This window comes from Symphalangus syndactylus, chromosome 10 (assembly GCF_028878055.3).
Source record: "Symphalangus syndactylus isolate Jambi chromosome 10, NHGRI_mSymSyn1-v2.1_pri, whole genome shotgun sequence".
Taxonomy (NCBI): Eukaryota; Metazoa; Chordata; class Mammalia; order Primates; family Hylobatidae; genus Symphalangus; species Symphalangus syndactylus.
Genome location: NC_072432.2, coordinates 75,860,487 through 75,887,119, shown reverse-complemented (window position 1 = coordinate 75,887,119; position 26,633 = coordinate 75,860,487).

The following is a 26,633-nucleotide window of genomic DNA, read 5'->3' as shown; positions in this document are numbered from 1 at the left end:
TGCTACACACATTTAATTGACCAAATCTCAGAAAACACATTCACTATCATGAGGACAGCACCAAGAGGATGATACTAAACCATTCATGAGAAATCTGCCCTCATAATTTAATTACTTCTCACCAGAGCCTAACTCTAACACTGGGGATTACATTTTGACAAGAGATTTGGGAAGGGATGATATCCTAAGTATATCATTGCATCCCTGGCCCCTCCCAAATCACATGTCTCTTCCACCTATGAGCCTGTTAAAAAAAAAAAAGAAAAAAGAAAAACTTCCAAGATACAAGGGGTATATAAGCACTGGGTAAACATTCCTATTCCAAATAAGAGAAAACGACCAAAAGAAAGTGGATACAGGCCCCCATGCAATTTAGAAATCTATCAGGGCACCCATTAAATCTTTTTTTTTTAATTTATTATTATACTTTAGGTTTTAGGGTACATGTGCACAATGTGCAGGTTTGTTACATATGTATCCATGTGCCATGTTGTTTTGCTGCACCCATTAACTCGTCATTTAGCATTAGGTATATCTCCTAATGCTGTCCCTCCCCCCTCCCCCTACCCCACAACAGTCCCCCGAGTGTGATGTTCCCCTTCCTGTGTCCATGAGTCCTCATTGTTCAATTCCCACCTATGAGTGAGAACATACGGTGTTTGGTTTTTTGTCCTTGTGATAGTTTACTGAGAATGATGTTTTCCAGTTTCATCCATGTCCCTACAAAGGATGTGAACTCATCATTTTTATGGCTGCATAGTATTCCATGGTGTATATGTGCCACATTTTCTTAATCCAGTCTATCGTTGTTGGACATTTGGGTTGGTTCCAACTCTTTGCTATTGTGAATAGTGCCACAATAAACATACGTGTGCATGTGTCTTTATAGCAGCATGATTTATAGTCCTTTGGGTATATACCCAGTAATGGGATGGCTGGGTCAAATGGTATTTCTAGTTCTAGATCCCTGAGGAATCGCCACACTGACTTCCACAATGGTTGAACTAGTTTACAGTCCCACCAACAGTGTAAAAGTGTTCCTATTTCTCCACATCCTCTCTAGCACCTGTTGTTTCCTGACTTTTTAATGATGGCCATTCTAAATGGTGTGAGATGGTATCTCATTGTGATTTTGATTTGCATTTCTCTGATGGCCAGTGACAGTGAGCATTTTTTCATGTGTTTTTTGGCTGCATAAATGTCTTCTTTTGAGAAGTATCTGTTCATATCCTTCCCCCACTTTTTGATGGGGTTGTTTGTTTCTTTCTTGTAAATTTGTTTGAGTTCATTGTAGATTCTGGATATTAGCCCTTTGTCAGATGAGTAGGTTGCAAAAATTTTCTCCCATTCTGTAGGTTGCCTGTTCACTCTGATGGTAGTTTCTTTTGCTGTGCAGAAGCTCTTTAGCTTAATTAGATCCCATTTGTCAATTTTGGCTTTTGTTGCCATTGCTTTTGGTGTTTTAGACATGAAGTCCTTGCCCACGCCTATGTCCTGAATGGTATTGCCTATGTTTTCTTCTAGGGTTTTTATGGTTTTAGGTCTAACATGTAAGTCTTTAATCCATCTTGAATTAATTTTTGTATAAGGTGTAAGGAAGGGATCCAGTTTCAGCTTTCTACATATGGCTAGCCAGTTTTCCCAGCACCATTTATTAAATAGGGAATCCTTTCCCCATTGCTTTTTTTTGTCAGGTTTGTCAAAGGTCAGATAGTTGTAGATATGCAGCATTATTTCTGAGGGCTCTGTTCTGTTCCATTGATCTATGTCTCTGTTGTGGTACCAGTACCATGCTGTTTTGGTTACTGTAACCTTGTAGTATAGCTTGAAGTCAGGTAGCATGATGCCTCCAGCTTTGTTCTTTTGGCTTAGGATTGACTTGGCAATGTGGGCTCTTTTTTGGTTCCATATGAACTTTAAAGTAGTTTTTTCCAATTCTGTGAAGAAAGTCATTGGTAGCTTGATGGGGATGGCATTGAATCTATAAATTACCTTGGGCAGTATGGCCATTTTCACGATATTGATTCTTCCAACCCATGAACATGGAATGTTCTTCCATTTGTTTGTATTCTTTTTTATTTCATTGAGCAGTGGTTTGTAGTTCTCCTTGAAGAGGTCCTTCACATCCCTTGTAAGTTGGGTTCCTAGGTATTTTATTCTCTTTGAATCAATTGTGAATGGGAGTTCACCACAATTTGGCTCTCTGTTTGTCTGTGATTGGTGTACAAGAATGCTTGTGATTTTTGTACATTGATTTTGTATCCTGAGACTTTGCTGAAGTTGCTAATCAGCTTAAGGAGATTTTGGGCTGAGACAATGGGGTTTTCTAGATATACAATCATGTCATCTGCAAACAGGGACAATTTGACTTCCTCTTTTCCTAATTGAATCCCCTTTATTTCTTTCTCCTGCCTGATTGCCCTGGCCAGAACTTCCAGCACTATGTTGAATAGGAGTGGTGAGAGAGGGCATCCCTGTCTTGTGCCAGTTTTCAAAGGGAATGCTTCCAGTTTTTGCCTATTCAGTATGATATTGGCTGTGGGTTTGTCATAGATAGCTCTTATTATTTTGAGATACGTCCCATCAATATCTAATTTATTGAGAGTTTTTAGCATGAAGGTTTTTGAATTTTGTCAAAGGCCTTTTCTGCATCTATTGAGATAATCATCTGGTTTTTGTCTTTGGTTCTGTTTATATGCTGGTCCAAAATAATCTCCTTTGACTCCATGTCCCACATCCAGGGCACACTGCTTCAAGGGGTGGGCTCCCAAGGCTTTCAGAACCTCTGTCTCTGTGGCTTTGAAGGATTCTGCCCTGGAGGCTGCTCTTAAATGTTGTTGAGTGCCTGTGGCTTTTCCACACTAAGCGTGCAAGCTGCTGGTGTATCTGTCTACCATTCATGGGTCTAGAGGACAGTGGCCCTCTTCTCACAGCTCCATTAGGCAGTGTGCCAGTGAAGACTCTGTATGGGGGCTCTAACCCCATATTTTCTTTATACACTTCCCTAGCAGAGGTTTTCTGTGAAGACTCCACCCCTGAAACAGGTTTCTGCCTGGACACCCAGGCTTTTTGATGCATCCTCTCAAATCTACATATAGGCTTCCAAGCTTCATTCACTCTTGCACTCTGTGCACATGCAGACTTAACACCACACCTTGTAGAAGCTGCCAAGGCTTACAGCTTGCATCCTCTGGAGCTGTGGCTCAAGCTGTGCCTGGGCCCTTTGAGCCACAGCTGAAGCTGGAAGGTAGGGATGCAGGGAGCCATGATCCCAGACTGCACTGAGCAGCAGGACCTTGGGCCTAGCCCGGGAGACTATTGTGTCCTCATAGGCCTCAGGGCCTTTGATGAGAGGGACTGCCTCTTAAATCTCTGAAAACCACCTTTAAGGCAGTTTTCCCATTGTCTCAGCTATTAGCACTTCTCTTCTTATTTTTATGCAAATTTCTTTAGCAAGTTGTTCAGCAGCCTTGTTGAATTCTTTTTTTTTTTATTTAACCACATAACCAGCCAGCAAATTTTTCAAACTTTTATGTTCTGCTTCCCTTTTAAATATAAACTCCAGCTTTAAGTAAGTTATTTTCTCCCTTATATGTGTAGGTTGTCAGAAGCTGCCAGGCCACATCTTGAACGTTTTGCGGCTTAGAAATTTCTTCTACCAGATAGCCTAAATTATCACTCTCAAGTGCAAATTTCCACATAGCCCTACGGCATGGACACAGTCCATCCAAGCTCTTCGCTAAGGCATTATACATGTGACATTTGTTCCACTTCCCAATACATTCCTCATTTTCATCTGAGACCTCATCAGACTAGATTTTACTGTTCATATCATTATCACCATTTTGGTCACAATCATTTAACCAGTCTCTAAGAAGTTTGAAACTTTACCTCATCTTCCTGTCTTATCTGCACCCTTCACACTCTTCCAATCTCTTCCTGTTACTGACTTTAAAAGCTGCTTCCACATTTTCAGGTATCTTTATAGCAATCACCCACTCCATGGTACCAATTTTCTGTGTTAGGCTGTTCTTTCATTGCTAAAAAGGCATACCTGAGACTGGGTAATTAAAAACAAAGGATGTTTAATTGGCTCCTAGTTCTGCAGGCTGTAAAGGGAGCGTAATGCTGGTGGTGTCTCCTTAGCTTTTGGAGAAGCCTTGGGAAACTTACGATCATGACAGAAGACTGAAGGGAAAGCAGGCATTTCACATGGCCAAAGTAGAAGCAAGAGAGTGATGGGAGGGAGTGGGGACACACACTTTAAAATGACCAGATTTCAGAGAACTCATAATTATGAGGACAGTACCAAGGGGATGATACTAAACCATTCATGAGAATTCTTCCTCCATGATCCAATGACCTCCCACCCAGGCCCCATCTGAAGCATTGGAGATTACATTTTGACATAAGATTAGGGGAGGGACAACATGCAATCTATATCAAACATACTGGCTTTCAGATAAATAAGTAAGAGCAGAGGCTATTTTTGTTTATCTCAACATCTGATGTTATCAGTCATCAAAACTAGAGTTATGCTTTTAAAAAATATCTAAAATTATAGAAAATACAAATTATATTGTATGCACTACATATTATATTATTAATTGGTGATGTCAGAGTTTTCCTTCTGTTTCTTATCTCTTTCTGTTTACAAATAATAATGAAACACTAAAGTGCCTTTAATTATTTAATCATTTTTACTTATTTACATATTGAATAAACATTTATGAGCATGTAAATATTAACAAAAATCTTACCTCCTTTCCAAACACAGAATACCACAAGACTATTTTAAAGATTTGATAATTTCTTTCAGTCATGTCTATATTTAACAGATATCATGATATAATAAGCTGTTATAACTGTAATAACATTTTCAGTAAACATATTTTGAAAACTTATGCTTCAATGTTTTAACTCCTAAAAGAACAATTTATTCTACAAATTTTGAAATTCTCAGGCACATACACACACACAGGCACCCATGGGCAAAAATAAAGTAATTTATAGTCCCACAAACCAGAGAGTATCAACATTAGGATTTTGGTGGATACTAATTTCAGTCTTTATTTCTATCCATTAAGAAATATAGTTCATTTTGAAGATGAAGTGATTCATGATAAGTAGCAAAATAGTAATTAGAATCAGGAGCTCTTGAGCTACAGAGTATTAAGCCAGCTCTTCTACTTTCTACCTTAGAAATCTGTGGACTTAACCCTGGTTTCTACTTAACATCTTTGTGTTTAATTTTCTCAACTGAAAAATGGAGAAAATAATATAATTAATCATGCATAATTTTATAAAGAGTCAATTAATCAAAATATAGAACATACTAAGAAAAGTTCCTTACAAATAGTAATCAGAATTAACCATTATGCTCATTAATGTATTATTTAGTAATCAGACTTTTACTTCATAGTTGACAATGATTCTCTACTTCATTTCAGTTACTGAATATAGTATTAGTGTACAAAATAAAATTGATTAACTGAACTTACAATACTGATGCAATGGTTAGGTCACTATCGTTTAAGCAGTCTTCAACTTTGGACCCCTAATCACTACGTATGCCAGCCCCATATTTTCCTGTACTTGTCAATGTTTTTATTTGTTAATTAAAAAAAAAAACAAAAACCTAACTTGCGGTTCATTGTCCCAAATCCTCAAGCAACAGAAAAAGTGGTGTTGTAGCCTTTGAGAGAACTATAAAAACGAAAGGCTTTGCATGCTATCTTCTATGTCTGTCTCTCTTTCTCTCTCTTTTGCTTCTCTTCTGTCTCTATTTCTTTTATGCTTTTATTTTCTTCTTCTTTGTTTTTTTTTATTTAAATTTCTGTCTGGTTTTTCCAAATAGTTTGAGTTTATGACCACAGTGGAAACAAAATTAGAATTAATTGTCTTTCGACACTGTGTACCAAACCACGGAATATGGGAATAATGCCAAATGCTGCCAAATTGGGTTATTCAGTTTTTTGTATTTAAATTTTGAAGTCATAAACTTAATCCAATTTCTCTCCCTTTTTCTACATAGCGAAGTAAGCATAACCTGCCATCTGGTGGATGTAAGGTGAATGATTTCTGGAAGAAGCAATGGATGTTTACACAAGGAGATGCTTACCAGAAACATGGAGGGAAATAAGTAAGGTGAACAAGTGCATGCTGGAATGGGGAAACTGCAGACCATATATACTGTCAGAGGTAATGACTCTGTTTGTTGTTGCCTTATATTGCTGCACATTACCTTTTCAAGAGAAGCTTGAAATGTAAAACATAATGAGACATCTTCTTATTTCGATGAAGGCATCTAATTGAAGTTACTGGAAAAAAAAAAGAATATGAATGTCAGATTCAGTCTAGGGAACAAACTTTTGCTTTTTATTCTTAAGAAGGAGGCTTTCAAAATAATGTCACTAATAACAATTCTAGATGTTCCAAAATGCATTTATTGAGATGATCAAGTACCCAAAGTTGGATTTAGATCTTTACTTTTTTTTTCTTCTATCATAGTGTGGTGTTGTCAAGATTTTAAATCTCATGTCTTTCATACAAACTTACAACCTAATATCTACTTTACTGATTTTAAGGGTAGATTGGAATAATGCATATAGAGCACCTAAACAGGATGTCGATATACATCAGTATACGTTCCTAACACGTAATTTCCCTAAAAAATGTGTCACAAAAAATGATGAGTTTAAAAAAAAAGAAAGAAAACTTGGAACATTATTTGCTCTTAAATATTTTTGAATATGTTAAAATAAAAAATATAATTATATAAAAAGTAATACCTACCAATTGATAATTCTGAAAAAAAATTATTTGTAAAGCTTCTAGGAAGCAACAAAGTCTGATTCAATTAAACAATGGTGTAATCAACATGGGCACTTCAGGATGACTCTCAAGCAGTACAAAAGATAAAAACGAAACATAAAAAATAAGAAATAATTAATGTTCTTGACCTGATAATTTGTGATAATTTGTTTTTGAGCACAATTGAAAACCAATGCTTTGGTATAAATTCATTTGAAATCTTTAATTCTGCATTTCTAGTTTAATAAAACCAACCATGTTTGATTCCAAACACTCTGCAAATTTTAAGAGAAACTTTGCAGAGCAAATCAGCATCATAAGCATGATGGCAACCACAATATTTGTTAAACTAGGTTCAGGGGGAGAATTTATTCCTTTGGTTATTTCAACTAAACTGCATTTCTGCTTCGAAAGTGTTTCATGAGACTCCAGTGGATGAAGAGCAGTTGTGATTCATTTTAGTACCAGAATATTCCAGAATAATTAGCTTTTAGTGAAGAGCTGCCGTCATGAGCCAAGTTTTAAAATATGCTGTTTTCCTCAATTTTGTGGCCATGAAGGGATACTTTGAAAGTACATTAGATTGGCATGTACTGCTACTAAAATGTAATTTTCCATTTATTAGTCAGGAAAGGATCTTTTTATAATATAATATAGATAACAGCACAGCCCTAGACAGATTTTTTTCCTATATCCTTGTCCACTACAGAGCCATTAAACCATGCATTATACATAAGTGACATTTAAAAAAAATGGCATCATTAAGGTTTTAAAATTAGTTATCTAAAATTCATTTATAATATTTTATTATGGCTTTGAATTAAAGATAGAGAAATTCCATGGCCAAAGTCATGACCATGACACTGACATGCCAGGAATAATTAAATATACTATATATAGGCACAAAAACAAACAAACATGCAAGCAAAGTTGAGATCTTAATTTAAAACAAATTATCAAGGTACATCCTCAATCTGGGGGAGTACCTATGTGAAAGGGCTGGGTACATGAGTAATATGTAGTGATTTAATTCAAAAAAAGTAGAGATAATTTTTTTGAAAATGTAAAATGATCATATAAAATAACCAATATATGCACTTCCAAAATGCTGCATTTACATTATTTCTTTTTAATGCCTTGATTTTATGATTGCTTAATTGTGTGAATGAATCTCAAGATTCATTTTATTTAATAAGCTCAAGAATTAGACCTGGGTGGAGAAATAGATTTAATGGTAATAATTTATTCAAATTGAAGAAGAACAAACAACAAAAATTTACAAAACAATATGATAACTACTGTGGTAGAGATATTCCCAGGATATGGATATGTGAGATTTCAGAGAAACAAAACAAACAAACGAATTGGTAAGAACAGTAGTAGAATAAATTATTTTTCTGGCAGAGTTAATAATCAAGCTACATTTTGAAAGAATAAAAAAGTTTTATTGACATAGATAAGAGTTAGTCTTCTCATTGCCTACCAAAATACAAGACATCTAATAGTTTCCTAATAATTGGTGGAAGGATGAATTTCTGGTACAATAACAACATTTACAAAGGCTATGAACAAGACACCATAGCTCACTTAAGAAATTACAAGTATTTTGGCAGGACTGATAAATTTAGGATGAACACCAGGGACAAAGGATGAACCTGAGAAACAATTAAGGAAAAGCCTTACATGTTCTGTGAAGAGAAGTGGTTGACATGCTGATGACAGCACACATAATCTGGTTTGGCTCTGTGTCCCCACCCAAATCTCATCTCAAACTGTTAATCCCCAGGTGTCAAGGGAGGGACCTGTAACACCCACATGTCCGGGGAGTGAGGTGATTAGATCATGGGAGCAGTTTTCCCCATGCTGTTCTCGTGATAGTGAATTCTCACAAAATCTGATGATTTTATAAGTGTCTGGCATTTTCCCTGCTTGCACGTCTCTCTCTTGCTGCCATGTGAAAAAGGTCTTTGGTTCCTCTTCACCTTTCACCATGATTGCAAGTTTCCTGAGGCCTTCCCAGTCCTGTGGAACTGTGTCAGCTAAACCTACTTTCTTTATAAATTACCCACTCTTGGATGATTTTTTGGTGTCTTTATATCAGTGTGAGAAAGGACTAATAAAACAGATTACTAAAATAAATAAATGCTTACATTTTTATAAATAACATACATTAGCAGTATTGAGGTTGGCCTGAGGGAGACAAGTCTGGAGATTGATACCAATTAAAAGACTTCCAGTAGGGTTTATATAATGTTATGCAATTTTAATGTATTGGTAGTAGGAGTAAAGAGATGGATTATACAATATTAAATCAATAAAACTTGGTGAGTAGGTGGATATAGAAGTAAGAGAAAAGGCTACTAGAATGACTTCTGTTTTTGAATCTGTATCAATTGGGAGAATGGAGCTTTCCACATAGTGAAACAATTTCGGATAAGTACCAAGGCTGTGGGTAAGAAGATTCAATACTAAAAATATTAAATTTAAAATCCCTGTCCAAAATTCAGAAGAATGTCTAAATTGTGTATTCAATGACTGTTGTGTGAGAAGAGTTATGCTAAACTATTGAGAAACTTTAAGTCTTTTTAAGGGCAGATAGATGCTAATAAATTCAAACATGTATACACATATCATTGCTAAATATATAATATGAGAGAAACAGAAATCTTCAATATACCTTCTTTGTCATGGATGCACACTTTCAAAGAGATAAAATGCCACATGGAGAAAGAATGTGTCTGGTTTCCTGAGTGATCACATGTAGGTTGTATGATGCAATCAGAAAGTGCAAGGCAATAGAGTAAGCCTATCTTACTCTATTTTTGCATTACAATAAAGAAATACCTGTGGCTGGATAATTTATAAGAAAAGAGGTTTAATTGGCTTATGGTTCTGCAGGCTATATAGGAAGCATAGTGCCAGCATCTGCTCAGCTTCTACTGAGACCTCAGAGAAATTTTACTCACGACAGAAGGTGAAGCATGAACAAATACCTCAGACGGTGAGTGAGAGAGCAAGAGAGAGAAAGGGGATGTCTCAGACTCATTTAAACAACCAGATTTATTGTGAACTAATTGAGTTAGAACTCACTTATCACCAAGGGGATGCTGCTAAGCCGTTAGTGAAGGATCTGCCCCTCTGAACTAATTACCTTCCACCGGGCACCACTTTCAACATTGAGGATTATATTTTAACATGAGATTTGGTAGGGACAGTCATACAAATTACATCATAACTTTCTGTGGAAAAAAAATTTCTTGATCTATGGCAATTAAACACTTAAATAAGTAAGGATAATAAATCTCATTTGAGTTCATCTTGTATGGTCCTACAGGTTGCTACTTTTTGATAACTTGTTAAAACTCGTGTCAAAAAACAGAGAGTATATTGACATTGACTAAAAATAAACTAAAATAGAGTTTCCAAGAAGGTCCCTTGGTGAGTATTAGAAAGTGATTATTAGGTTGGCCTAAGGTCTAAGACTACAGCTCTAGTTCAGTATAGTTATTACATTAATTTTACCTATGTAAATTAAATAATAATTTATAATACAAAGAAAATTCAAAAAGTTCACGTAAGATGCTTATTATGAAAAAAAAATCTGTGGATGGATTTCAAAATTTTCTTGTACCAAACTCATACTAATTTATTAAAACATGTCTGAACTGAATCTAGATTGAAGCACTAAGAACAATAAGACGGCAGCTTGAAAAAAACTCCTGTCAGGTCAACATGAATTCTGCTAAAATTAAAGCAAGAACAAATATGAAATTTATATGAAGATTGGGTAGAGTAACAGTAAAACCACTGATGTTTTATAAAAAGTTTATTAGTAAAATCTCCCAGAGAAATTATTAGTTTACAAAAGGATAACTCATTTTAAGAAGGGACAAGATGATGCTGAAGATGAAGCCCACAGTGGCAGACCATCTGCATCAATTTGCAAGGAAATAAATGTATCTTGTTTGTGCCCTAATTTAAGAGAACTGATAATAAATAGCAGAAACAATAGCCAAAAACTGTAAACATCTCAGTTGGTCCAGCTTACAGAATTCTGACTGAAGAATTAAAGTTGACCAAACCTTCCAGCTGAAGGGTGCCAAAACTGTTCTCAGATCAGCCACAGATAAAAGAACTTCCTTTTTTTTTTTTTTGAGATGGAGTCTTGCTCTGTCTCCCAGGCTGGAGTGCAGTGGCATGATCTCCGCTCACTGCAAGCTCCACCCCGCTGGGTTCACGCCATTCTCCTGCCTCAGCCTCCCGAGTAGCTGGGACTACAGGCGCCCGCCACCATGCCCGGCTAATTTTTTGTGTTTTTAGTAGAGACGGGTTTTCACAGTGTTAGCTAGGGTGGTCTCGATCTCCTGACCTCGTGATCTGACTGCCTCGGCCTCCCAAAGTGCTGAGATTACAGGCGTGAGCCACCGCGCTCGGCCAAAAAACATTCAATGGAAATTTTAAACAAGTGTGGTCAAGATCCGGAGGTATTTATTTGAATAATTTTAACAAGAGATGGAATATAGCTTTGCCAATATGATTGTGAAGGCAAAGCACAATGAAAGCAATGGCTACCAACAGGGTGGATGTGATCCAGTCAAAGCAAAAGATGACAAGTCAAGAGGCAAGATCATGACAACGGTTTTTTGGAATGTTTAAGGCTCTTTGCTTGCTGACTTTCTGTAGGGCCAAATAACAACAACAGCTACTTATTATGAGAGTGTTTTGAGATGTTAGTCAAAGCTTTAACAGAAAATTGCCCAGGACAGCTTCACTAGAGAGTTCTTTTCCACCACAGCTGTGCTTCTGCTTATCCCTCTCTTCAAATGAGAGCATTTTTGTGAGAGTTTTGGTGAGAAACCATTATGCATACACCTTAGAGTCCTAATTTGACTCCTCCTAACTTCTTTTTTTCATTATCTTAAAAATATCAGTAAAAGGCAACACTTTTTCTTTAATTAATAAGGTAAAAAAATATTGCATTAACATATTTAAATTCCTGAGACCTCAATTATTTAGGGATAGACTAAATGGCTGCTCTCTTTATGGTACTGAAGTGTCTTAAACTTGGTGGAGCGTATGTTGAGAATTAAAGGTTATATTTTTTATTTTTATCTTTTAATTTTATTTTCCATGGACTTTTTAAAATCCCCTCATATTAAATGTGAGCTATAATTAAAGTTAATTTAATATTATAATAAAAGTTAGCTATTAATATTAGTTTAATGTTAATTGATATTAAATGTTAAATAGCTTGAAGTATATTTCATATTAGTCATATTTTAAACTTTATACATTTGTATGACGTATTATTTCCCTATCATTACTTATTTTTCAAGAACTTAGTTTTTTTTTTTTTTTTTTTTTTTTTTTTTTTTTTTTTTTTTTTTTGAGACGGAGTCTCGCTCTGTCGCCCAGGCTGGAGTGCAGTGGCACAATCTCGGCTCACTGCAAGCTCCGCCTCCCGGGTTCACGCCATTCTCCTGCCTCAGCCTCTCCGAGTAGCTGGGACTACAGGCGCCCGCTACCACGCACGGCTAATTTTTTGTATTTTTAGTAGAGACGGGGTTTCACTGTGGTCTCGATCTCCTGACCTCGTGATCCGCCCGCCTCGGCCTCCCAAAGTGCTGGGATTACAAGCGTGAGCCACCGCGCCCGGCCAGAACTTAGTTTTTAAAAGTAAAAAATATCTCATGTTATGAATATTTCATGTCCAGTTTCACTAATGCTATTTTGACTATCTTCCAATTTCTGTTTTAATAAAATTATAATTAGCATGTTTTACATCAATATTTTTGGATATTTTAAATAATTCAGTTAAGATAACATACTAAAACTAAAAATAAAAACTATTTAAGAAGTCTTTATAAATATATTTCAGTTGCTTTCTAGAAAAACTTTATCAACTATTTGAAACAGAAATATGAGTAAGGGAATGAAACTATGCTCCTCAAACATTTTCACCATTAGACATTGCGATTAAAACACTGGTCAATTTGTTTACTGATGTGGATGTTGGTATTTTATTTTAAAAGTTAATCAAAAATTTTTGAGTGTATCTTGACCTTTGGTTTTCTTTGTTTCTAAATGTTTATATTGCTTTAAAATATATTTTTTGTTTTATACTAAAGCTGCTATTTAAAAATACGCAATTAAAATGTCATATTTGTGGTATAACCTTTATATCCTAATACAAATACATTAAATTTCACCAATATGTGCTACAGAATTTTAAATGCACAAAAATATAATTATCATCAAGTGATTCCTAAAATGTGTTTTTGTTTACATGTGAACCAAGGAAGTTATCATGTGTTTAACGCAAGATTTTTCCGCTTTACTAGAGTCAACGTTCAGTTAAAAGCTAATCTTCCATTGTGTATTAGACTGAAGCAAACTGTGTGGTGTTAAATAATTTTTACTAATATATGACTATATAAATGAATGGATAAAGAGTTAACTTGCTTTTGGAAGATGTTAGTATGTGCTTATGTTGCAGTAGCAAATTAAATAGTGGCTTAATTAATTATTTAATAAGAAATTCATAATTATATGATTATAAACTTACATATTTTATATCACTGTAATAGTCTCATAATGTTGCTATAACAAATTACCACAAACTTAATGGCTACGACAATACAAAAGTATTATTATATTATAGTTCTGGAGGTCAAATCCTGAAGTCATTTGTTGTCAGGGTTACAGTCCTTCTGGAGATACTAGGTTGCAGAGAGAATCCATTTCTTTGCCTTTTTCAGTTTCTAAAGGCAATCTGTATTCCTTGGCTTATAGCCTCTTACATTTTCAAAACCAGCACGTAACATCTTCATATTTCAGTTTTTCTCTGATCTCTGCTTCTGTCACCATATCTCCTTTTTTGATTCTGATGCTCCAGGCTCCCTCTTATAAGGACCCATGTGATTACATTGTATCATCCAAATAATCCATGAAAATTTTATATTTCATGATGTTTAACTTGATCACATATGCAAAGTCTCCTTTGCCATGTAAGTTAACATTTTCACAGGTTCCAAGGACTAGGATATAAACATTTTAACAATGCATTCTTCTGTCTACCACATTCCTTCCTCGGGCTTCCAAGATTTATTTCAACCCCACTTGCAAAATACATTCACTTTTTCCCAATTTTGGGGTAGAGATAGGAAGAATTTCTCCAGGGGAAGCAAAAAGCCATGTTTTGATATATGGAAAGGGAAAATGTAGACTCTTAATTATTGGATGAGTTCTCCAAGAAAATTGAAGGATGGTCCTTTAAAAGGGAAGATGTTAAGAAATGAGAATGTGTACAAAAAATTAGTTTTGAGAAATTAGTAGAGAAAAGAGTATTTAAACACTTGATACATTCCAGGTGATTTGCATTTTTTTTTTTTTTTAGTCATTGAGAGATTGGAAGCATTTTAAATATAACTTTCAACTTTTTATTGCTTTAAGACAATGTTCCACATGGCATCTTAAGATTTATTCATATTACTTCAACTTTAACAGAAAAATTATGTCTATCTTCTTAAAAAGTAAAGAAAAAATGGAGAAAGTCTTTGATCATGAAATTTAGAAAGATTGCCACTGTAATAAAGTCTACAACTTCTCAGCATGTCAAGAGTCGCTAATAACTATCAACTTTTATAAAGAAATGTGTAAAATTGAGAATGGGTGATGTAATCAAATCAAACATTTTATCAAATAAATTTAATTACCCACTCCAGATTAGTTTTAAATATGAAAAGCTTATGCCCTTCAAATTACTTATGGCTTATGTTTAATTAAATTTATTTTTATCATTAGCAGTATATTAAACTTCAATATTAACAACTAATTTTAAACATAGGCATCATATATGAATTAAAACAAGTACATAATCCATGGCCAATTTTAATAGATTTTAATAAGGTAGCTGGTTAAAGGTGTTTCTATTTCTCATTTTTCCTTTTTCTCTGAGGTTGCTGTCAGTCTTTATTTTGCCAAATCCCATAGTCAACTTTTTCTCTATTTAAACTTTCAGTAATATTTGATCAGTTGATATTTTCCTCCTTCTTGAAATACTTTCTTCACTCAACTACCAAGACACTGTACTTGGCCCTCTTCTCAGTTTCTATCCTTTTCTTGAGGACTTATATAGTCTTGCAGATCTTTTAGAAAATATTATTATTTTAATTGGCATAGAAAAATTATAAATATTTGTGAGGTACATAGAAATACTTCTATACATATAATGTGAAGTAGTCAAATTTAAGTAATTAACATGTTTATCACCTCAAGCATTTATTATTTCTTTGTCTTGGGGACATTTACAATCTTCTGTTCTATTTTAAAATATATAATAAATTATTGTTAACTACAGTCATCCTATATTACTGCAGAACACCAAAAGTGATTCCTCCTATCTAATATTGATTCCTCCTGTAATATTGTATTCTTTAACCAGCTTCTCCCTAACCCTCCTTATTACTACCCTTCCAAACCTCTAGTAATGACTATTTTACTCTCTACTTCTATGAGATCAACGTTTTCAGCTTCCATATTAGTGAGAATATATGGTATTTATTTGTCTTGTTGCTGACTTATTTTGCTTAACATAATGCCCTCTAGGCTTGTCCATGTTGCCATGAATGACAGGATTTCATTCACTTTTATGGATAAATAATATTCCAGTTTTTATATATGGCATATTTTCTTTATGCATTTAGCTGTTGATGGACACTTAGCCTTACCTTGGCTATTTTCAATATTGCTACATTAAGCATGGCAGTGCAGGTGTCTTTTCAGTGTACTCATTTCCATTTTGTTTTTTTGATTTTATGCCCAGTAGTAGAATTTCTGGATCATATGATAGGATTGTTTTTGTAGTTGTTTGAGGAAATTTCATACTTTTTTCCATAATGATTGTATTAATTGATATTGAGAGGTGACAGCATGCTGGCAGTCCTCACAGCCCTTGCTTGCTCTCGGCGCCTCCTCTGCCTGGGCTCCCACTTCGGCGGCACTTGAGGAGCCCTTCAGCCACCGCTGCACTGTGGGAGCCCTTTTCTGGGCTGGCTAAGGCAGGAGCCGGCTCCCTCGGCTTGCAGGGACGTGTGGAGGGAGAGGCGCGAGCAGGAACCGGGGCTGCGCATGGCGCTTACAGGCCGCCTGGAGTTCCGGGTGGGAGTGGGCTTGGCTGGCCCCCCACTCGGAGCAGCTGGCAGGCCCATAATTTGCTTCCCTGATGTTTGAGGCTGAAGTTATAACCCAGGGCCCAGGGCTGAGGCTTTGAACAGCAGGGCTTTGTGTTGGCTTAGTGGAATAATGAAAGAGCCCCAAAGGTGAGATGCAAAGTAGCTACTTTTCCCCAGAGCAGAGCACATTCCACCAGTGGCTCTGGTTTTAAGATGGTATCATGTTTCAGCATCTTGGATCATGAAGGGAGTGGATAGTGCATAACGTTTCCTCCTAATCATGTGGCAATGCAGCCACATGAAGCCCACACAGTTTCCTAAACTAGGCCAGGACTTTGTGAATACTGTGGTACTTTCCTGTAGTAAGGACTGTAGATGTCTGCATTTGCAGTGGTGACCGATAAGGGTCTTCTGCTTACATTCTGCCTATAATAGGAAGTTCATCTTGGTTCTGAGATAATTTCATTGGGAGAGACAAGGAAGCAGAGACCGGGTGGCTAGCTCTCATCTCTATATTGTTATCCTGGGTCTTCATGCTCTGCAAGAACCTTGTCACTTTGCTGCTTCACTCTAGGGCCGTGCCTCACATATTCCAGTTGCATTTTAGTTGTTTGTTCATTGCCATGGTGTTTTTAAGAGGAGGATAAGTGCTAGGCCCCTTTAGTCAGCCACCCTGCTGACATCATATACTTTTCATTATTTTATTAGAAGAGTTGTCTTTCTTTTGGTTTTCGTGACAAACATTTTAATGTAGTATATGATATTGTAATACAATTTTGATAAGCAAAATGTTGATACGCCACTTTTCATTTTGTGATGATTCGAACCATTTTTATTTTTCTCCTGATATCTTATGTTTGCCTCTTCAGATCTACACTCCATCATTCCCCATACTGCTCCATACATACTAGGAAACTGATTACCATGGATTAAGTCAACAAGTTCTCATACTCTAGCTAACTGACCAGTTTGGCAGTATGCAGTCTTTTGTAATGGTGTGAAAAAGAGTGAGGTTGTTACAGTTGACCTTCTTGTTACTTCCCTTTGACAACCTGAGTTGAACTCTGTCCCTTGAGAGAGAATCACCTCTCCTCCATAGCATCCTGCTCTACTTAACATTCTCCCTACATGCAGATTCTGGGAACTTCTTCCTTCCTGTGTTCAATCAGGCTAAAGAATAGAGACAGATTAGTTGCTACCAGATTAAAGTTAGTGCACTATTTATTATTTGTGCTCCTTTTATTCCATATTATAAATTATCCGTTTGTAAGTAAACACTCATTTAATTACTTAACTTCAAAATAGTCTTCTGTTTCCTAATTGACATTATGTTTTTAGCTGATTTGGGCAACATTTTTGATAAGTTGTAGTAAGTCACTCACTTTTCTCTTTATAAATAATAAACATTAGAAAGACATTTGACTAAACTTTCATTTATGAAAAAATGAATTTTTTTATGAAAAATATATGAAATTTTTCATTTATTTATGAAAAATAAAGTTGTTATTTTATGAATGTGAAATATCTTAAAGCTCAATGCCACATACATGTCTACGCATCATCCATTTTTCTAACTAAACTTAAGTATTATATTTTTATGTATTGTAATAGCTATTAAAAGATTGCAGATATTTAATATTTATTTTATGTAAACAATAAAATTAATTAGAAATACATGAATGATCAAAAGATAGACATTTTGTGCGCTAAGAAAGACATTTTCGTTGTCTTGACACTTTTCCTTAGGTTCCAATCATAACTTTAAAAAAATTGGTTTGGCTTTGATAATCAATACTTTTAATATTAAACTGCCGATGATATTACAAAAACAAGAAGACTGATGCTGGCTAACATGGCTTTTCTCTTAGCTTTAAATAAATGGCAGAAATAGACTTCAGAAGACATTGCAATCAAAACTTATTTCAAAACCCATGTTATTGATTGATATTTATCTTTAAGCACCCATTATTATAAACTTAATTAATGTAATATTTCCTGTTAGATGAGTAAGTTACATTAGGAATTTTCAACACTCAAGTAAGAGTAAGGTTGTAAACAGAAGCATTACTTTTATGTGACCTTGTTCATTAATTACACTTTCTTAATTCAATTTTAAACATTATAGAAGATTGTTACAGATGATGTTCTAAGCCTAATGAGCTTATTTATTCTTCTTCTTGAAACTCACCGTAAAGACGGAAGAAAACATATGTCAAAAAGGATAAAAACAATAATAATAACATAAGAGATCTTATTAGATGAACTCTATCAACCAACTATTGGATGTTACATAATGAGATCATTTTATTTGTATAGAAGATAGTAGCTTACCAGCTACAGTATCTGTCATTAAGAAAACAAAATAATAGATAAGTGACATATAATTTGAAATTATTAGAGCAAATATCATCAGAGAGCTATTGAAGCAACAAAAACTACAGGGGCTGAGAATATTAATGACTGAAGAATTTTAAAGCAGCAAATCTTCATCAGATTCTAGAGAGGCCTGGAGCCAGAAGCTGGAAATCTAAACCAAAATCCTCTGAAGAGCAATATAAAGTGTGTCTTATATCTTACTGCTGAAGAAAAAAACTTTTGAGTTCAAGCGCTGTCAGGGAGACATCTGTGTGTGCCAGGGGACACATCAGGCTTACAATAGCATCACCAAATTAATGTGCTTTAGGACAGAACTAAAGAAAAAGATTAAGCATTATCAAATATATCACCCAGCTTCAACTCTGCTTACTTCTTTATTGGTTTATGATAATCATTCTCCCACTTTAGTTAATAAAGAAAAAATAAACTCTTTTAAGGAAATATAAAGTTTTTGGGGACTTTTAAACTTGTATATGTAATATCCAGTATTTGACACAAATATTACGTTGCGCAAACAGACATTAAAAAATGGCACAATCTAGTGTAAAAGAAGCAATCGAAACAAACCTAGAGATATTCCAGATTGGAGTTATAAATAGCAATATTAAGGAAATAGTTAATAAAATGGAAGGAAATAGAAATGAGATTAAAAACAGAATAAATCACAAAAGAAATATAATCTATTTTTTAGTAAAATCATAATGCAAAACAAAACATCAGAATTAAAAAATACATTGGACATTTTTAACAGCAGATTAGATATAGCAAAAGAAAATATTAATGAACTGGAAAATTTTAAACAAAAAATTATAATATGAAACACAAAAGGAGTGAACAAGAAAGTAAATGAAATACATGTGTAATAAAATGAAAATAAATAAAACATTTAATTGGAGTGTCAGAGGTAGAACAAATAAAAATGGGACATTAAAGTGATAGATGGTATTATGATGAAAACAGTTTCTAGTGATAGTTTAAAAAATAAAAGAAAGCTACAACTGGGAAAATCAGTTATACTACTTTAAAAAAAAAAAAGAAAATATTTCAAACAGCCAGAGAAGGCTTCAAATGAACAATAGTGAAAACAACATCTGATACTTGTTTTCTGGTTACTTGGTAACTTACCTCTTCCTTTTATTACTGTCTTCTGTTATAGTCAAGATACTTTCTCTGGTAGTATGTTTTAATTTCTTGCTATTTATTTTTAGTGGATCTATCATAAGTTTTTGCTTTGTGGTTACCATCAGGTTTAAAATCTTGTAGTTATAACAAGTTATTGGAAACTGCCGACAAGTTAATTTTGATCACAAATAAGAGAAACAAAGAAAGAAAAAACTAAAATATAAAACTTTATGCTTTAATTCCATCCCCTTTGTATTTTGAATTTTTGCATATCAATTTATATCTTTTTATATCTATCTCTTAAGAAATTGCTATAGTTATTATAATTTTTATAGTGTTGTCTTTTAGTCTCCATACTAAAGATACTAAAGTACCATACTGAAGTAATGGTACTTTATCATTACAGTATCAGAGTATTCTAAATTTGCGTACTTACTGTTACCAGTGAGTTTTAGAGATGATGATGATGATGATAATATCTTGCTTTATGTAAAAATCTTTTATCTTTTCATACTGAAGAACTCCCTTAAGGATTTCTTATAAGAGAGGTCTGGTGGTGATAAATTTGCTCAGCTTTTGTTTGTTTGGGAAAGTCTTTATGTTGAAAGATAGCTTTTCATGATACAGTAAAGCTTTTAGAAGTTTTTATTTTTCTTGTTCTATTTTTTTTTTTCATCAGCACTTTGAATGTGTTATCCCATTCTCTTCTGGCCTGTAAAGTTTCTGCTGCAAAGTCTGTTGTCAGATGCATTACAGCTCCTTTAAATGTTCTTTTCTCCTTTTCTATGCTGCTTTTAGAATACTCTTTTTGTCGTTGACCTTTGCAAGTTTAATATATTATATGCCTTTGAGTAGTGTTATTTGAGTTGAATTTGCTTAGTGATTTTTGAACTATTTGTACCTGGATGTTAATGATTTCTCTAGGATTAAAAAGTTCTGTGTTATTGTTTATTTGAATAAACTTTCTATTCCTATCTCTCTGCCCTCATTTTAAGAACAATGACTTATATTTGCCCATCTGCTTCTATTTTCTAAATCTCCCAAACATTTTTCATTTTTTATTCTTTTCTTTTTTTTCTCACTTCTGACTGTGTATTTTAAAATAACCTGTCTTAAAGCTCACTGACTCTTTCTTTCTCTTGATTAATTATGCAGTTGAGACACTCTGATGCATTTTTCAGTTCATAAATTATATTTTTTACCTTCAAGATTTCTATTTTTAGTTTCTGGAGAGGTCACACATTTACATCACTCCAGTGTCACTCACTAGTGCCTTATTTAGTCCTTATTTGGTGAGGTCATATTTTCCTGAATGTTCTTGATGATTATGGTTGTTTGTTGACAAGTCTGCTGAATAAAGAATTAGTTATTTTTTCTGATCTTCACAGCCTCTCTTTATTTGTACCTAGCCTTCTTCAAAGGGCTTTCAAAAAATTCAAAGGGAATTGACTGTTGCATTCCCTGTCTGTGATCATTACAGCCAGTTCAGCACTTAAGGGCACCTAATGTCCAATTATGCTCTGACCCTTTTGAAGACTCTTAGATACTCAGACCTGATGTACTTGAGGGTGATCAGGGAGAATTCCGTGTGTTCCCAGGAAATGCTCACACTTATTTCCTTCTTTGCCCCACCCTCTAACCAACTGGAGAGAGTTTCTCTCTATCCCAGCAATGTATTAAAAGGACAATACATCCAAGTGTCAAGTGGTTGAATATTTATCATTTGATATTCAATTATTGTATTTCACTATTTTGACAGACTTATGAAGAGAACTCATATGGTTTTCTCTATAAAAGCAGACAAATAATTTGACACAAGACACAATTTAACACAAATGTCTTATAAAGTTAAACATACCTGTACTGCAAGACTCATCACTTCCCCTCTTAAATATTATGTAATATAAATAAAAATATATTTCTACACAAAAATTTGTATGCAAAAGGTCCTAGTACTGTAGCTTTGTATACACTAACCAAAATCTGAAAATAATTCAAATGATGATTAGCAGGGGAATGAATAAACAAATTGTAGTATGCGTAAAATTGAATACTACTCAGCAATAATAAACAACCTATGATACAGGTAGCACATAAATGTATCTCAGCATTCTTATGTTGTGTGAAATAAACTAGACATAAAACAGTACACAATATATTACTACATTTATATTAAAATATGTAAAAGACAAATATATTGTGACAGAAAGCACATCAATGGATGTCTAGGACCAGGGATGAATGGAAAATTAATTCAGGGTAAGGACACAGGAAACATTTTAGAATGATGTAAATATTCCCTTTATTGATAATCTCATGATTATATTACACAAAGATGTAAATAAGGCAAAAGTTTTCAAATGTACATGAAAAATGAGTGCACCCTAATATGTAAATTATACCTCAATAAAATTGACTTGAATTTTTTATAGTTATAATTTTTTTATTATTAGTCAATACACAAATTTCTCTGTTGACAGTAACTCAGAATAAGTGACTTTATAAATGATTGATTTCTCAATATTATTCACATTCCATTTAATCCAAATTTTTAATACAGTCATGAACCACAGGATATTCAGTTAGCAACAGACCACATATAAAACAGTGGTCCCATAAGATTAGAATACCGTATGTTTACGGTGCTTTTTCTATGATTAGATATATAAGTATTTACTGCTGTGTTACAATTGCCTACAGTATTGAGTACAGTAACATGTAGTACAGATTTGCAGCCTAGGAACAAGAGGCCATCCCATGTAGCCTAGGTGTATAGTAGGCTCTACCATCTAGGTTTGCGTGAGTGCATTCTGTGATGTTCCCACAACACATAATCACTGAAGGACACATTTCTCAGTACATGTCCCCATTGTTAAGCAACACATTACTGTATTTTTATTTAAAAATTCTTCTTTTAAAAAAGAATTGCATTTGACTTGTTGACATAAGTAAATTAATTTTAAAAAACATATTGAGAATTTTAAATTATAAGGAAAAATAATTACAAATTTTATCCTGTTTAACATTATAAATGAAGACAAATAAAAGATTTCTTAGGCTTAACATAAATGAGACAGGTTTTCATTTTAAATTTGCACTAAAAATATTCTAAAATAAATTTCTAAACATAATGGAAAGCAAACAAAAGTAAGTATAGAAATAAATACAGAGCAACTAAAATAAAACTTCTATGAACTACATGAATGTTGATGATTCTAAAAAATTATTGTAAAGTCTTTTAGGGTTAAACAAATGTAGAAATAAAATATATGACAATTACCTGAAAGATGAAAAGAGGAAAGATGGACTTAAAGGGCTAAAAATTCTAACATTATAAAGTGTAGTATATAGTTGGAAAAGTAGTCGTAACTATTTCCTTTTCTAAATCCATGTCCTTTGCAATGTAATTTACATCTTCTTTCATCAAGAGGTAGCATCTACTTCCTTCCTTCTTCAACCAGGTATGACCTTATTTTGATAATTCAATGCACCATACATGACAGTGTATCTTCTAAAGATAGTGATCAATAAATTTGCACACATCTGCTGTATCTCTTGGACTGAAAATGCCATGTGAAGAAGCTTGAGTTAGTCTGCTGGAACATAAGAAAAGGTGTATCAAAGACATGACATCCTGGGTGAGGCCATTCTAGGCCAACAGGTCCGCAAATCTTTTACTAGCTGACCCCAAATGCCTGAGTGAATCCAGTCAAGACTGCACATCTCTGACACATAGGCTAAATAAATTGTGTTAATGTTAAGACAGTACATTTTGGTGTGCTTTATTATACAGCTAAAGATACATTATTAATTTAAATCAACAGAACAAATCAAATGAAGTATTGATAGGCTCAGGTTATGAAACACTCAGTATTATACTGCAGTTAATTTTTTCTTAAAAGACAATAGATTCAATGCATTGTAATAAAATCTCAGTGTTTTTTGTTATAAACAGACTATTTTTAAAATTTGTGTGGAAATATAAGGAGAAAAGAATACACAAGAAAATTTTGAAGAACAAATTGGAGGACATTACTGTTCTTAAGACCTTTTGTAAGCTATCATACTGAGAATATTATTAATATTGAAAGTATAAAATGATAGCACAAACTGCAAACAAAACAAGTAAAATATTTAAACAAAAACCTCACTAAAGAGAATATCTAAAGGAAAAGAAGTTCTTGAAATTTGGATCTTACTGGTCAACAGAAAATGGCATTTATGTATATCCACATTGATATATTGAAACACATATATCAGAACTCAAATAGAACTGCTATTTCAAAGGATTGGTAAGGATTTAATCAACTAAACACTATTATTCATTGCTGGATAAATGCAAAATGTTGGAGACACAGTGGAAAACAGTTCGTCAAATTTTTACAAGGTTAAACATAGCCTACCATATAATCTGGACATTTTACTTCTATATGTCCACCCAATTAAATGAATACATGTCCTTACAGATACTAGGAAAAGAATAGCTCCAGACTGGAAAGCCTAATGTTGATCAACTCAAGAGTGGTAAATAAAAAGTGGTTTATGCATATAATTGGAAACTTTTTAGTACTCGTAATGAATACGCTGTTGAACAAAAATATGAATCTGTAAATTATTATAATAGGAAAAATAAGAATGACACAATATTACGCATATTATACTGAAATTTATATGAAATTATTTCTCAAAAATTGTTGCTTGGGCTGGTTGAAGAATGACACAAAGGAAATGAAGGAACACTTCAACATAATGGGATGTTCTGCAACTTGATTGTGATGGCAGTTTTAAAACTTTCTGCATCATAAAACTTTATCAAACTGTTCACTCAAGATATGTGACATTATGGCATATAAAATTTACCTCACAGAAGTTTTGAAAGATTGCATAACTTCTATTAAGCATATGTATTCCAATCATGGCATGGTACCATTGCTCGAATTATGTCCCAGTATGTATGATTGTTGTCAAGTTTTTTTTTTTTTTATATCTTAGGATACATGAAATTAATGTGATGATGATAATGATGATGATGATGATGTGACGATGGTGAGATTATGATTGCAAACAGAAAATATAATGCCTACTCTGGCTGGGATGGGCACATTTAATCCTTACAAGAGTCTAATGGAAAATGTATCACTCTGATGAAACTGAGGCAAAAAGTGGTTCATTGCCCAAAAGTGAACAGTGACAAATCACAGAGCTGGCATGTGTACTCAGGACACTGGATCTAGAGTCCATATTTCAGTCTAAACCACTAAGCTATTTTGCCCATTATCTAACAATGTTCCACCAAGCAAAGGGCAGAGGAAAAGTACAATGGCACAGTATTTAGACAGATGTAAAAATTACCAATAAAGGAAAGCTTATTACTTCACAATCAAATAAATGAAGAAAGAACAGCCATATCATTATACAAGAAATCCTCCTTTCCTTGCATCTTCCTCTACTACACGTCCATTGTAGTCACATTTTTTCTTTTCACCTAGCAGGTGAAAATAAAATAAATATATTGGAGAAATAATAGGAAGCCTTGTAAAAACCCTTTACCTTATTACTGACATTAAGACCTTATAATCATAAAATGATTAATAAAATAGTTTTATCATTCATATTTAATGAAGCAAAACTGTTTTGTCGGTAAGGTTTAACTTTTTAATATATGTGTATACCAGTTGACTGCCCACGTTCTAAGTTATTGGCATAAACTTTACTTAGAAAGAAGTACACAACAGAGCAAATTAAAAATTTACCACTGACCAGGTGTGGCAGCTCACACCTGTAATCCCAGCACTTTGGGAGGCTGAGGTGGGGGATAACCTGAGGTCAGGAGTCCGAGACCAGCCTGGTCAACCTGGTGAAACCCCGTCTCTACTAAACACAAAATTAGCCAGGCATGGTGGCAGGTGCCTGTAATCTCAGCAACTCAGGAGGCTGAGGCAGGAGAATCGTTCGAACCCGGGAAGCGGAGGTTGCAGTGAGCTGAGATTGCACCACTGCACTCCATCCAGCCTAGCCAACAAGAGCGAAACTCTGCCTCAAAAGAAAAAAAAATGTGTGTATAGATAGATAGATAGATAGATAGATAGATAGATAGATAGATAGATGATATAGATATAGATATAGTTATAGATATAGATATATATCTCACTTAGTACCTATATTCTACTCAAAATTTGATAGCATGGTCAAACATAAAAAATAATTTCAATAGATTAGATGATATCATAGAATTTGCATTTCTTAATATATTGGGAATAATAGCTTAAGGTCATAGAACTTTTAAAATGCACACTGCCTTAGGAAACTTAATTCCTACTCTTAGACCTTCTACCAAAAATCATCAGCCAGATTTTGATGAAATGTTTCACTTGGAATTGCATAAAATTCACATTATTAAAAAAAGAAAAGAATTTCAATATTGCCTTGATAACTGAATTGTCCTCATATCACAATACTCCAACAAGTAGATCTGATTTTGGGAAAATAATAAAATATACATTTAAGTAATTCACTTTCTTTTTTGGTTTACAGTTATTAAATAAAAGCTTAATTCATTTTAAAATATTTTCACTCTGTTAAGTACTAATAAAAATACATTATATTAGAGCAATCTAAAGCTTTAATTTTTAGATTATTATAAAATCAAGCAATAAACTTGATTTTATAATAATATACTTTAGAAATAGGCATAAGTAAAAGCAAAATGAGCATGGAAGGCAACACATACTCAAGAGGATTAAGATTTACACTATGCAAAATAACAATATAACTTTGAAAAGTAAATGACTGTATCTAAAATATAAATTTTCTTCTTAGAAATGTTTGTTCGGAAAAACATTATTTGACATTTTTATCAATTTATGGGCCTTTAGTTGAGAGTTTTCAAAATAACATTGCATCCAAGGAAACATTAAATGGGAAGGTATATCAGAAATGCTGCACAGTCATAAATTTATTTCAAAATTGGTATTTTTAAGTCATATTCACCAAACATAAAAGATACTTCAAAGCTTTATTTTGACACTATCACTCTTAAAGGCTGGGCTATGAATTCTAAATAATTGTCTTCAAAGTTTTAAGCTCACAATCATTTTCCAGGCTTCATATATCAATATGTTTTGCACGTCAGTGCTGTACTTTGTGATA